Genomic DNA, 14,302 nt, shown 5'->3' on the forward strand with positions numbered 1-14,302 from the left:
TGATAATTGGTATTCATCACATGTACTCATGATATCAAGAATATCAATCCACTCATCCCTAATTATTCTAAGTAAGATTTTTTTTAGTGTGTCAAATCCTAAATGATGTAATTTGGCCCTCTTAACATTATACATGAACCTCTCCCGGATGCGGGTGTAGATAAAACGTGTTGATGGTGTGAGCAGTCACGTGGGCAGGTGGCAGGCCCATGACGATAGAAGGTACCAGGTGAGGCGGGTTATCAAACCGCATGCAATTCGACGGCCGAAGGCATTAATGCCGGTCTTCTCCGCTCGCGTGAGTCGCTTGGCAATCGGTGCCATGGAGCATTTTAAGGGGGAGGTGTTTGTTCTGCAGAGGAATGTGGGATGGCATAGCGGCGATGCCCTGTTGAGTTTAGAGAAGCCAGAGGAGACGTGCATTCTTCCGGTTGCAGGGCTAGGGACGAGCACGCCTTGCAACTGCGCTGAGATTGGGTTTGTCCTAAGTGCTAAGGAAGCTCCGAGTGTTTGCATGAGGGTGCATCTGGAAAAGCCAGATATGCAGAGGGAGAGATCGCGTATGTGTAGCAGATGAGGGGGAACCAGAGGCAGGGCCTTCACGCAGCGGCAAGGCCACAATTCGCCTTCCTCCTCCATTCAAGTCACGTCAGTGCCTTAGAGGTTCCAAGGAAGCAATGAGGAAGATGGCGAGCGTGCTGGTAGAAGCATTCATTCAGAGGAGGGTCAGTCGGAGCATCCAATGCTCATGTATAGGCTCCCATGCCCTCAAGCCAATTCTACTCTGGTAATTTCCATTATGATTGAGCCGGGAGTCTCTCAAAGCGAGGAGGCAGAGACTAACATTGTTGCAAGCCATCCTGTGCGAGAGGCAGAGCCAGCACCGGATTGGCAGCGCTACAGCAGAGAGGAATCCCCCATCGCGTGCCTTCCGGTTGATGCGGTACCCAGTCGTCTGGCCCCTAGACGAGAGTTTGAAATTGACCTCGAGCGCCCAGTCAAGGATTACGTCCCTGCTGCCGGTCCTTCTGCGCATGCTGGTCCAAGCAAGCCAGCTCAGGGAGGGACCTCTGGCACGGTCATCCCTCTCTCAGACTCCGAAGATTCTCTCCGTTTCGGGTGTCGAATAGAAGAGGTGCCTTACACCACCGATGACGAATGAGCTCGCTCCCGGTAACCTCAGCTGCATTTCTTGGGTTTTCTGTTTATGATTCCGCCAACTGGTATCAACATCTTTGTCTATGTATCGGCTATAATTGTTCATGTCTGTCTTTGTCTGGGTCAGTCCATGGCCCTGGTGTCTGTTCAGACTCTATGTATCTTCAGTGGCCGTGTATCAAATTCCAATTTTTGATTTTGCTCAATTTTGGAACTGCAATCAGGGCAAGAAGAAGGCTGATAGGCAAATCTCCATAGCCTTGCCCACTGTACTCCATATGTAGCTATGTTTTGTATGATAATAGAATTAGTCGTATTCAGAAAAAAAAAAACATTATACATGAACCTCTCTATTAGATCCTCAAGGATCTCTTCTTCCTTTGTATTCATTCTAAAGATTTCTTCTTTAAGATCATGATCATTATATTTTTCTAGAAATATATTTTGCATGTCATTCCATGATCTTATTTAATTATTCCCTAAACTCCTGAACCATTTAAGATCTCTATCCTTCAATGTTTTCGGAAACAATCTCAATTTTTGAGTGTTTAATAAGTAACCATTGGATCTATAAACAATTTCAAATTCAAAGAGAAAGGTTTCTAGATCCTCTTACCTTGGACCATGAAAGTTTGGATGAAAATATGGAGGGATGTTATTCATGTGCACACTAACATCAGTATCTTGAATGGGAAATCCAAGAGGCTCTTCCTCATTCTCATCATCTCCATCCATTTATCCTACCTTCTATGTCACTTCTTCTTCTTCTACGTGCAAAACATGAATGGTGATGTGGCTCTTATTTCACCACATGATCAAATTTGGGGGTTGGTGTTGGAGAATTTTTTTTTAATAAGGATGCTAATGCATTGCAATTTTTTGTTCTTGAAATGAAAGATGCCTAATGAAATTTGTTTGTTTTTGGAGAAAGTAAAAATAAATGAATCAACTAGGGAAGAAAATAATGCATACTTTGACACCTCCCCAGAAATGGTGCCAAAAAGTGATGAGCCTCAGTATTGCAACAAGAATGTTGCAACTCCCAAGGCTACCAACTTTAATAATCAACTCGTGGTTTGTACAAACTTAAGAGGTATCAGAACTATATGTGTGACATACAATGTGTACTTCTTTCGCTGTCAAGATGTAATGAAATCAAAGCCTAAAGTAATTTCAGAAATGGAAATGTTACTTTGAAAAGAAATTCATCCTAGGAAAGAAAGCCAATTTGTAATTGAAATCCTAAGAGCATGAATTCAAATAAATAGGCTTAATCTACAATGTAAAAAGGCATGTCCTAATGGGTGTTTATTCTTCCTCAAACATTGATTTAGAGCCTATAGGTTATGATTTAAGCCTAAGAGACAAAAACGAAGATTTTGGAGAAAATTTAGTCAAGTTTACACATGCTAGAGGAGTGCTACAAGAAGTTATAGGTGTTTCTATAGGAAGTTACATGTGCTACTACAGGAAGTTACAGGCTTGCTACAGGAATATATAATTCATCGAATGACCAAGTAAATCAAATACAAATGGGATGGGACAAATTTTATTATTTCATAATATTTCTTAAGTCTTCATTCCAAGTGGAATCACTCAAAAATACTCTTGTTAATGCACGCTAAAAATAGCAGAAAATTACTAGTCTAAAATCTAGAAATTCGAGAACTAGTGAGCTAGTTAATCTATCAAATGCCTAACCTAATCAAGTGCAAATACAATGCGGTAATTTTTTTATTAACTTGATTTTTTTTATAATCTAATTCAAGTGGAATAAACTCAAATGAAGCTAATTAGAATGCTCTAAAAAATAGCATAAAATTACTACTATTTTCTACAAGGGACTTCCATAAATTTAGATTTATGAATAAGAAAACTAATCCAAGTAGCTCAATGATTATTATGACCTTCCAAAGTTGTTCCAAGGATGAAATCATGCTTTTCATCCTGCAAAAGAAATTATTTCAACCATTTAACCCAATCCTACAACAAGAAATCATCAATACTAAATGCAGAAATAGGAAAAACAAGAACAAGAGATGCATGTGAATAAGAAGTGAAAAGAAGTAAAGTAAATTGTGAAAAAGGGCTCTGAGGCTCCTGGTATGGCCAAGCCCAAGGAAAATCATAGTCATATGAAGGAGACCAATATTTATAAGTGGAACATGGCACCAAACTTAATTATTTCCATGAATACAATTACATCCCTGCTAGAAATGAAAGTGGAGGTGCAAAAATACAAGTTTTCTCTAGAAGAAGACTAATAAAAACTAAACCCTAGAGGAAAATTTGAATTGGTACTTATAAAAAATTATTAGGAAGCATTCTCCATGAAAGGAGGAAGCTTTCCCCTCCAAAATACCTCAAATAGTGGATCTAGTTCCCCAGACTAGGAATCTGCATTAAATGATAGGGAACACATTCCTAGATTTTCTCAATCATTGGAGCTCCAGAATTTGTGAATGATTTCATGATATCTTGTTGATCTATTATCCAATATTGATACTCCTATAGTAGGGAGCAAGTCCCTATTTTATCTTCTTCTCCTCCAAATCTTCATAATCTGCCTAATATTCTCACAATATTCTACAAAAATAAATAATATTAGGCACAAATATGCAATTATCCATAAAACTTCCTAAGGAACATATTAAAGTTAAAAATATGTCATCTAATGCAAAAAGAGATGTTTAATGTGCTGAAGGGTGGTTAGATGGGACTTAATTTATGTCTAATTTGGAGGCCCATCAACATGTTTGTGAATGTTGTTCTAAACTGTGAATTAATTTATGCAGATCAATAGAGTCAAATTGTGTCTCTTGGTTTATATTAAGTTTCTTGAGAAATAACAATTCTATCAACATATTTCTACATTTCAAATATTATTTCCCCTTACTAAACACAACATCATATCCATGGTCTTCAAGTACAACTATAGAAACTAAATTTTTCTTCAAAACAGGCACATATGTTACATCCTTCATGTGAATATGGGAGCCTTACTCACTCTTAAAAGTGATAGCGCCAATCCATTTGGTACGATACCTTCAAAAATCTCCAACCTCTATGTGTAATTGTAAGTCCTTCTCCTCTAGGTCATTGAAGAACTCCTTACTTCCTATCATATGATATGAGGCACCATAATCTAGGTACCATTCACTCCCTCTTACTATGCTTGTGATGCAATAAAATAGGGTGAAATCTAACTCAAATCTAGATGCCAAATAATCTCCTCCTACTCCTGTTATATACTCCTTACTAGATTTATTGTGCAGACACTTGGTCGCATAGTGTCTATTTTCATGGTAGTGAAAAATGTTTATTTTGTTGAGGTCCTTCTTCTTGGTATTATTCCTGATGGATTCTTCCTCACCTTGGTCCTTCCTTACCTTGGAATTGTTTCCTTTACTAACTAAATAACAATCTTCTTCCTCATCTGCAATGGATGTGAGACAATCTCTAGTGTTTCATCTGATCTCCTCTTGCACCAAATCAGACCAAAGTCTCTCCCAGTCTAGTAGCTTGTCTCTTCCATTAACTGAATCTTGATAGTTGTGCCTGGATTTCGAAAGGCCAAGGAGTGCTAAGCTCACAAGTTCATATGATGGCACATTTTATCCTACCCCTCCAAGTTCATCTCGAACTTGAGTGAAACTGGAGAGGTATTGTGGAATGATTTCATTTTTTAGAATTTGAATGCTCTTGAGTTTATCTCTCAGTGCTAATTTCCTAGCATCACTGTTGCTTTGGAAGAAATCTGTGAGAGTTTTTCACATCAAAAAAGTGGTCTCCTTTCCATGCAAGTTCAAAAACACATGATCTCTGACACCCTCCAGAATAATCCTCCTAACACTTGTTGTGTCTTTCTTCCACTGAGAAAGTGCTTTTTCATCTGATGTTGTTGGTTTTGGAATACTAGTTTGTTTATATTCCCATACTCCAGTATCATCCAAGACAACTTCCATCTTTTCCTTCCAATCACAAAAAAATGAGGTTCTCGCCAATGCATACTCCAACCTCAATCCATCAAAAGACATTTTTCCTGCACTAAAGAGAATATGCACCAAAATCTCTCCAAATCAAAATTTCTCTAGGAGAAGATACGGAACAATGTTTCTATGTAGTCTTATGAATCTTTGATACCATGTATAAATTGCAAGAAATTTTCTACTGCTAATGAAATCGAACTAAAATCAAGAGACAAATTTTTGTTCTACTATTTTTCGGAAAGGAAAACGCATGATAGAAAGACATGCAATAACATGTAGCCATCAAAACACAAGGAACACAATGATTTTAGAGGGTAACCCAATTAGGAACAACCCCTCTGTCTCTTTGCATTAATTTAGATGTGAAATGAAACGATTGCAATGTCTTGCTTCAACTCTAAAGCATACCATGCACTGTAAAATTGTTCTCATGCTTCCTGAACTACTCTGGCCACCACTTAGCCAATTCAAGCCTCAACCAAACTCCCATTTGACTGCACAATCCTGGAGGAATTAAACTCCTAAATAATAGGGAAAATCCCTATTTTCTTGCACAAATCCAAGGGGGGTTGATCATCTGCTAAGTGAAAAAGCATTGTACACTCAACGATATACATTTATAAATACAAATGTTCCTTTTTCCATCCACTCAACTAGGAAATTCGAATTCCATGCATGACTAAGCCTATTTTTTTGTTGATTGACTAGTTAACTGAGAGATCAATTAGTTAAAAATAGTCATATCTACTCAACTAACCTTCAACTAACTCAACTAATGACTAGAGCTTGGTTAACAAAGTTCAACAAACAATAACTCAACTAATCTTAGAAATCGACTCATGCACAACTCTGCTTCTAGCCTACACTCAAATTTACTAACTTAACTACTAGACAAGGCCATGTCACTCTAGCTAACTACAATCCCAATCATCCCGTTGATGTGGAAAATCAATTTTGCTCAATTTGACTAAGGCACTAGTCAAATGAAACCTTTTCTTGCTAAAATTTCAACATTTAGTATGTTTATGCTATATGGTTCTTTTTTAATTGAAGGTTTTCTACATTGCCACTTAGGCCAGATTCTTAGTTCTCTTGTGCTATATTTTTTATCTCCTGGTACTCAATTACCTCTCACATTACTAAGGACAATTAACAGTTAATTCTCACCAATTCTCACATTACTAAGGACAATTAATATTTAATTTTTGAATTTGGTGGTCTCCTTAGCGAGACACTAACTTGACTTTCAGTTTATATTGTAATTTCCATTTTTTTAGGAAATATAATTTACCCTACATTTAAAAAAAACATGTAACTAACTCATAATCAAAAGTAAATATGTGTTATTACCATTATGATCATATAATATAAAAGAACAATAATTATTTATCATTTTTATAATAAAATAATTAATCAACCAACTCACAGTCTCTTTTTTTTTTTAACTAAAAAAGATAAATCTAAATTTACTTTAAATTTGATTTGTAATTTTTGTCCTTTTACTTTAAAGTGGACTTGTATTTTTTTAATGTAAGTATTTATTTTCAATATTATTTTTTAATTTAAAATGATCTAATGCTATGTGATGACATCTCTCTCATACTATGTTGTAGAGATCATATCAGTACTATAATTGCAAAAATAATATAAATACATCCAATTGAGTTTTATCTACAGTGTAGACCCATTTTAAACTTTGATATAGTGGTCAAATTCCTTAAAATATAACTTTTTTTTTTTTTCTTTTCAATTTCATGCCATATATTAATTCCTTTGTATTACATCATAAAAAAAAAATTACATCTTTCATGTCATATAATAATTCCTTCATATTACATCTTAAATGTTTTTATCCTTCTTATTGGATTTCAAATTTGGCATCCACCTATGTTAATCTATTTTTCTTATCCCAAACTAATTAAGGAACAAGTTCATTGTGGAAAACAATTTTTTACTCTCAATCTCAATCTTATTTATACCAAGTAATTTTTCTTTTCAATTTCTTAATATAAATGATTTTTTTCACTATTATTTATTTTTTAATATAAATTATCTAAAAAATAAATTTCAAAATTACTTGTGAAAACACTACTTTAATTTTAATATTATCATTTCAAATATAAATTAAAAACAAAATTCATTAATAATAACACACCAAAATCATTAAAAATTATAAAATGATATATTATAACTTAGCAAGAGATAGCATCAATATGTGAAAAACCTTTAGACACATTTTAAAAGAAAGTTACTCAATATAAACATACGTAAGATTTAGTTTTACTTTTTATTTTTCTAGCTTCAAATGTAAGCAGAGTATCTCGCAATATTTTTCCACATTAGCACAGAATCTCAGAGTACTTCCTCACAATTCTTAGATGCCATCAACCTACTTCATGCCAAAGAAAATTGAGCAATAATACTAACAATATCGAAAAATACTTCACCGGGAATGGGAAATTGATAGAAAATCAGCGGGATGAGATTGCCCGGGCTTCGCACGTTTCAACCACCATGTTTTATAGACAAATTATCCTTCGAATCTAACAACTTATGGCGGCCTTAATCATACTCTGTGCAGAGGGCTGACTTTTATTTTTGATAGTTATATTGTAGATTACTTACCAGCAAACGCTCCTTTTATGAATATGTTTTCTTTGCTTTACTATTTATTATTACCACGACCAGTGTTACTTGGGAGCGGGAGCGGGAGCGGGAGCGGAAGCGGGAGCGGGAGCGACCATTTTCAGAAGCTCCCGGTTTGGGAGCGAATCCCGGAGCGATTTTTTAAAAATATATATATTTTTTATATTTTTTAATTTTTGATACATATATGTCAACAAAAACATGTAGAATGATGAAATAGACATAAAAAACATTAAAAAACATAAATTGCTCATTGAACCATATCACATCAATCATCTAGAAATTATAATCGTCATCAACCTTAGTAAAATAATAAATTAAAATAACATTCAATTCAATAACATTTATCATCATTGATCACCAAAGTAACAAGTTGTACTTGTAAGCCAAGTTTAACCATTACAAGAAGTAATATCGAAGATATTTCTAAGTCCTAACTTGTAACTGTTAACATGATATGAAATGTTAAAAATTTATAAAATGAAACATGAATAATGAGATGAAATGAAACAACTTTAGTCTTTCACAAAGCATCATATTCATAATTCACAATCATTACCAATGAGTTATAATTGCCAAGGCCCAACTTCAAACTTCAAATTTTCATTGTCACAGTGATATAATGTTTACAAAAAATATCATAATGTCATAATGATATGAAAGAGTCAAGAGTCAAGAGTCAAGGACTCAAAACTCAACACTGAACAGTTATGAAAACTAAAGTGACAAGTCTAATAGAAACTAAAAAAGACAAGTAAACTGTAAATCTACAAGTGGCCCTTGCCACGAGAGTCTCCAGGAGTATAAGTAGGTCTTGGCGGTCTTCTAGGAGTCTCCCGCCCAGATCGACGACCAGAACTAGAGCCTCCACGCGAGGGTGTCGATGGAGGTGGCGACAGCAATGGAACAAGACTCGGGCCCCGAGAACTGCTACTGGATGGTGGAGGTGGAGGTGGCATGGCTGCTGCAGCTGCTTCAGCTTCATCCCGTACAAGCTCATCTTCTAGTTCTTCCATATGTACAATGCCATCCTCTAAATTGTCGTCCTCAGGGTGATTGTCCCAAATTTTATATGTGGGATCTTCATTAGCCCGATCACAGTAATGGCTCAACAACCTCAAATTGTAGTGCACATAAACCAAGCTTTCTGCTCGGTTTTCGTTGAGCCTGTTTCTTTTCACATTATGTATATAACTGTAGGTGCTCCAACACCTCTCTGCAGAAGAAGAATTTACAACCTGTGCAAGAACTTTCAATGCCAATTTTCGCAAAAGTCCGTCGCCGCCATATGTTTCCCACCATGTGAGAGAATCAAATTTATCTTTGTCGTCAATTGCATGGAAGTTACCATACAAACCACTGCCAGTGAAGTATCTGCCTATTTCAAGGCGCACAGCTGCACATTCCTCCCTGTCAGGCACCAACTTTTCTAATGCATCCAGATATCCTTTAGTTACCTCTCGATCTAAATGGGGTTTGGTCCTAACACCACCCCCTGCTGCAGGTTTGCCCAACCAAGAATCTGAGTAGTATTTTGGCGTAAGGATATACGCCAAGCAATGTAGTGGAAGGTTAAGCTTTTTCCACCGTTCACACACACAATCGTGAATCAGATTGTACAAGTCGGGATCTCTGTTATTAACAATGTCTTTTATTTCCCCCAACATGGTATCCATTTGCTCATACACCTCGCCAATCACTGGTTTGTCTGTATCTGCAAACCGAATCATGTTATAAATTGGCTTGGTGAAATCCAATACCTGTCTCACAGCTGTCCAAAACTGCCCATCAAGAGCGGCCTCCTCCACCGTTTCAAAACCTGCAATGTCAGCTACATTTGTAGCCCTTTCCTTTAACACCTGCCAATTTGGACTTGATACCATGCTAGCTAAACCCTCTCTTACCTTCAAAAGGCGCCTGAAGGTGAGGTAATAGCTACCAAATCTAGTCCTCGCAATCTTCAGCAACTCCAATCTCGAGTGACTGCGGAAAAGGCCATGGGTATTGCTATGATTTGTAATAAATTTTATCATTTTTTTTCCTCTCTTGTACAAATCCCCAATCCATTGGTATTGTTCATTTTTGTTTTTGACAATATCATGCAACAGAAGGTTCAATGTGTGAACCAAACATCCAGACCAAAATATGTTCGGGTATCTATCCTCAATAATTGCTCCCGCTGCCTTACAATTAGGAGCATTATCAGTGATGACTTGGATGACATTGTATGGGCCAATACGCTCAATTGTTTCAAGCAATGCTTCTGCAATGTTGATAGCGGTCTTGAACTTGTCTGAGTAATCATGTGCAGCTAGAAAAATGGGACCACTTCGGGACACAGCAAGAACACTTATCAATGGCTTGCCTTTTACATTTGTCCATCCATCAGATACAATGGACACCCCATTGTCAGTCCAAGAACTTGTCATTTTATTCAAAGAATGTGATATTTTTGCTTTTTCATGATCAAGGCCAACTGTTCTTGCCTTGTCATACCCAGGGCTCTTGTATCCTTTAGGGGCATCATTTATGGCAGAAACCATTTCGTGCCAGTAAGGTGAGCGTAGAACATTGAATGGTATCCCATTTGCATAGAGGAACCTGTAAATTTTTGAATCCACATCATTCCTACACCCCTCATCAAGGAAATCTGATATGGTTCTACGGCGTAAAGATGATGACCCTGAGCCTCCATGTCCATATCCACTGCCTTGGGAGGATGCTGAAGGAGTTCTTTGTGAGCTTGGTTCAAAGAAACCCCTTGATCTTTTTGCTTTGTATTGGGCGTCCTCCTCTTCCTTTATGTATTTGGCTCTATCAACTGTTGACACCGCGTCGCAAGTTCTGATTCCTATTTGTTTCTCTCCATCCCATGCCCTTTTCCCGCAAAGGTGTCTTCTCAAACGGGTGTATGAGCCTGTGAAATCACTGTTGCAATGGGGGCAATGAAATTTAGTGGTTCCACCCCCTCTCCCTGTTTCAGGCCTCTGAACATATTTCCACAATGGAGTTTGGTCTTGTTTAGTTTTTTGACCCTCATGTTCACCCTCCACATCCTCCTCACTGGGGTTTTCACCTATTTGACTTCCTCCGGCTTCTTCATCCACCTCTTCAGTTTCAGGCCCCCTCCGTTTCCTACTCTCCACCACCATAATAACCAGAAAGGGGACCAGGAAGAGGAAAATGCCAATAAAAATGCTCAGGTCCATTGTGTTTGATGTTTGTAGGGTTTGAGTCTTGAATCTGCAAATTAATTTAGTTTATTGGGATTAATTCATTTAATTTATTAATTTAATTTAAATTAATGATCTTTAAACTCAAACAGGTAAATGAAACTAACCAAATTAACTACCTAACCAGCTAAACTAACTAAATGATTAAGTTACTTACCTCTGCAAGCTTGCTCCTCGCTCCTTGGCACTTGCTCCTCGCTCCTCAGCTCTGGCTCCTTGCTCCTCAGCTCTTGCTCCTTGCTCCTTTGCTCTCAAACTCAACCTCAATCTCATTAAAATGATTTTGTTTTGGCCCATTGGGCTTATAAATCCAAAAAAATTAGTTTAATTTTTTGTTTTTTTCGGGTCCGCGGAATTTTTTTCCGCCGAATCGCTCCCGGAAATTTAAAATTCGCTCCCGGAGCGTTTTTTAATGCCCGGGAGCGATCGCTCCCCGATCGCTCCCGGGCATTAAAAAGCGCTCCGGGAGCGCGGGAGCGATCGCTCCCTGAAGCGCTCCCTCACAGACCAGGGAGCGCAAATTTTTTTACGGGAGCGATTTGGGGAGCGCGCTCCCGACCCGCTCCCGAGCCGCTCCCGCCCGGAGCGCGCTTCGGGAGCGGGTTCGTAGGGGGGGGGGCCGCTCCCCCGCATCACTGACCACGACAATATTTCTCTTTACTACAAACTTATTTGTGGCTAAAATTTGCATATCATAAATGAATGTTCTTCAATTTCTAATTGAAAAAATTATGGACGGTTGAAATTTTGGTTTTTCATGTACATAGTTTAAACGGGTATTGGAGAATTCTATTCTTTTTAAATTGGATTTATTTTCAAAGATTATTTTCTAAAAGTTATTGGAAAATCACAGTGTTTTAAATTGGATTTATCTCTTTTTTAGTTACATTTATTATTCATTATTTATATTTTTTGATGCAGGGGCATCCAGCGCCGAGGAGACAGAAGAAGGTTGACTGTCTTATGGAGGGAACCAGATTATCGGAAGTTGTTATTTGTTTTAAATTTTCTTTACTAGTTGTTTGTTTTTCCCAAAAGGTCATTTAGAGACCATGGTAAATTGAAACTGTATCTTGCTTTTAAGTTTGGAAATTAATTAACTGTAGATTAGTTTTTAATATAAGAAACTGTTGTTTAGTTAAGATGAATTCTGGTAAACAGTTTAACCGCAAGTGGGAGCAGTTACGCTACCGAGATGTAAAACAACGGGAAGAGGGCAATGAAAAATTCTCTCTCCGGGAATAAGAAAAGAGACAGATACTTTTTTTTTTCCTCAAGTAAAGAAAGCAAAACTGTATTGTTTACAAAAGCAGAAACCACTGTCACCTAACCTTACTGTTACTATTTTTTTTGTTCAGTAATATCTTCTTACTGAAAGAGAGCTATAACAGACATAGCTAAAACTGGCAAACTGTGAATTATTTGATTAATGTCATTTGTTTAAGAAATCATTACAGTTCTTATACAGCAAGCTCACAGACGAGACACATAAAATTGAGCCCATACTGGAAATTAGCAGACAGCAAGAAGAAGGCTGCGGGGAGCCATCACACGCAGAGAAGAGAAAACTAGCGACATCGACATCACAAAAAACAGCTACAAGCAAACAACCTAAACTGTTTTTTCCATTAGAAGTGTAAATGCTGGATGCACAGTATACCAACAGATTATCGAATGAAACCCTTTTGCATAAAAGAAAAGCACCATAAGAACGCATAGAAAGTATTGTTCCTTAACCATTGAAATTATTGAAGAAAACGAGAACAGTGATTAGACAAACCCACGAAATCTCAGTTACAGGATGGGCGGGTCATTACAGATAAAAAAACGAAAGTTCCCATATATATAAATATAACGGTCCTCAGGAAAAAGGACTCGAACAACAACGTTCGTTTACAGATCCAAAAAACCCCATAGAGGGTTACACATTCAGAAAATGAAGGCCGAGACTATTGAACACAGAAACTATAGACTAATTACAATACCAGAGCAGAGCCAAGCTCATTTAAAACTCAAACCCTCAGACTATTTACAAAACGAACAAGCAGACCCAAGCTGGGCAAGATCCTACCCGGTTACACCACAGTTGGACGAGGTTTAGGGTTCGATCCAGAACGCACAGAGAGCACGAGCCACGGCGGCCAACCGCCCAAGCTAACCTGCAAAACCAAAAGAACGTGAGTCAGTGCTGAGACAGGGCAACGAAAAGCGAAATCTAGAAAAGAACAGGTAACCACATCTAAACTTTATTTTGTTACCTGGGTTTGAAGTGCGGCATTGCAAACGAACAGCATAATACCCTGAAGAGCAGAGGAGCGGAACTGTTAGGAACAGAAAGACGTATATTAACAGGGTTTAACATAGAACCCTAACTCACCTTGAAACCCGGATTAAGGCGAAGCGACTCGCTGGAGCTCGAGCCAAGAGGACCTGCCATGAAACCGAAGTGAGTTGACAGAGCGGAAAACAAACTTAGTTGCAGCAGAACAATAACCAGAGGAACAGTTAGTTAATCGATTACAGAGAGGAAATAACAGCTGGGTATTCTCACCATATTAACGAATAGAGGAGCATAATAGTCGGAGGTAACAGAAGAATCCGCGGCGGAGCAAGGAGCAGAGGCGCCAAGGAAGCTCGCAGAGCAGAACCGAGAAGTTGCGCAGCGAAAATGACAAGTCATTGGACTAGGGTTGGTGACAAAAGGCGGGAGGAGGTCAAGGCCTGAACCGACAGGTGGCCTTGGTAACTTGTACCTCAGGTAAACCAAAAATCGAAATATCCCGAAGCTGTACGAGTCCCATTTAATTCGCTTGCCTTCGTACGGTGGAATCAAAATTGACGAGTGGTAGAAGGGCTGGGCCAACGAAAGGTAGGGCTGGGCCATCAAAAGTGGTATCAGAGCAGGTTGAAAAATAGGAAGAATGGAGGGTGGTAGAGGAAGAGGAAGAGGAAGAGCAATCCGGAGAATAGCAGAAGAGGGACTCCGTGAGGAGATCCGTGTTTTACGAGAAAGATTGGCAGTGGTAGAAGTTGGGGGAAGAAGGAACCCAACAGATGAAAGTGATGAGGATGTGGCAGAACCAGAAGATGAGGTTGAAGGAGTGACACCGGAACTCCGATTATTAAAATCAGTTTTGCTGTCTAGTCATAAGCCGAAGCATGAGCTATCCACTTATGACGGAAGTCTGTCTGCAGACGTGTTATTGGATTGGATAAGTGAAGTAAACAAATATTTTGAGTTTGAGGAAACCAGTGAGGACAAACATGTGAAGTTCG

The 14,302-nt window shown here is 38.1% G+C and overlaps 1 long non-coding RNA gene across 1 annotated transcript; it reads right to left on the bottom strand.

Annotated features, from left to right (window-relative positions):
* Nucleotides 1-12,919: 12,919 nt before the first annotated feature.
* LOC149210664 (uncharacterized) lies at nt 12,920-13,922 on the bottom strand. Its single transcript, XR_016252298.1, has 3 exons — nt 13,404-13,922; nt 13,285-13,326; nt 12,920-13,185 (listed from the first exon to the last, which is right to left on the bottom strand). It is a non-coding gene; the product is annotated as an uncharacterized LOC149210664 (long non-coding RNA).
* Between the last annotated feature and the right edge of the window lie 380 nt (nt 13,923-14,302).

This window comes from Pinus tabuliformis, chromosome 1_2, assembly GCF_031772625.1.
Source record: "Pinus tabuliformis cultivar Carrire ecotype Pingquan chromosome 1_2, CPIR1, whole genome shotgun sequence".
NCBI lineage: Eukaryota > Viridiplantae > Streptophyta > Pinopsida > Pinales > Pinaceae > Pinus > Pinus tabuliformis.